This window comes from Penaeus monodon, chromosome 29 (genome assembly GCF_015228065.2).
Source record: "Penaeus monodon isolate SGIC_2016 chromosome 29, NSTDA_Pmon_1, whole genome shotgun sequence".
Classification (NCBI taxonomy): Eukaryota; Metazoa; Arthropoda; class Malacostraca; order Decapoda; family Penaeidae; genus Penaeus; species Penaeus monodon.
The window spans coordinates 37,886,818-37,887,813 of record NC_051414.1 but is presented as its reverse complement, the minus strand read 5'-3'; the positions used below and the strand labels follow the sequence as shown (position 1 = coordinate 37,887,813).

At 58.4% G+C, this 996-nt stretch overlaps 1 protein-coding gene across 1 annotated transcript in view; it reads left to right on the top strand.

Moving 5' to 3' along the window:
• Positions 1–164: 164 nt before the first annotated feature.
• The window catches only part of LOC119592239 (helicase domino-like), a gene marked incomplete at its 3' end in the record, with an annotated part of 26,783 nt that continues 25,951 nt past the window's right edge, over positions 165–996 (top strand). The window contains 1 exon segment of the mRNA XM_037941071.1: positions 165–344.

The window sequence follows — 996 nt, the reverse complement described above, 5'->3', positions numbered from 1 at the left end:
TTCAGGAGGCGAAGGAAGCAACATGGGCATAACGTAAACCAGCTGGGCAAAAAGTTGGGGCAGTAGTTTGGGGCAAGGAGAGCGAGCGAGGGAAAAGGGCCAAGGGAGAAGCATCCATTTGAACGTTCCTCCTCGTGGCGGCTGCGCGAGGCGGCGTGACGTCATGCGCGTAAGTCAGTCGCTCACCCTGGCGATCCGCTGAGGGCCGGCCGTCGTGTGTCTCTTGTTACTTAGACCCGCCAGAAATGGAGTGAATTCGGCGCGGGGTTTTCCCGCTGTGTTCGAAAACTTTGTGTGGGTCGCGTCACGCAGGATGAGTGATGTTATAGTGCCAGATGCATCGTGTAAGTCCTAATATTTTGTGATTCAAATGGCCGTCGTCTCTCCTCCGAGGGCTTTGTCCATCATGGCGGATGCGCGGAGAACGGCCTCGGGATGCGCAGCACTTGAACGTGTTGGAGCCTTGCTTCGTGATACAACTAGGACTCTATAGTGATGGTTACAACAATTTTAGAGAAGCGAGTGCATAATGGCTAGCGTGTTCGCGCTCTCGCTGAATCCGCAGTGGGTATTCGGGTGACGTGTTTTAGGTGGTCGTGTGACTGGCAGCGGGACGGGGCAGGGCAGGGCCGGCTGCGTCCTCCCTCTCGCCCTGCTCGCGCCTCCTGCTCCTCCAGGCCGGCTGTCTCCCTGCTCCCTCATGCCGACACACTCCGCGCCATTGCCAACGCCAGGCAGTTGGTGGTGCGTGTGGTCGCCGTTGCCATAGATACGCTCTGCAGAGGGAGCGGCAGACGAAGGCCTACCGAGGGAGGGAGGCCTGGGTGCTTCCCGAGTGCGGCCGTCTGCTGTGTCAGGCGCCCCGACACAACAGGCGGGAGACAATTCATGAGTCTATTTTTATAAAAGGAAGGGGATAGGAGGCGGGGAGGGGGTGACAGATAGAGGCAAGGGGGGATTGGGGGGAAACATGCAACTTTGCCATGACTGGTCGTA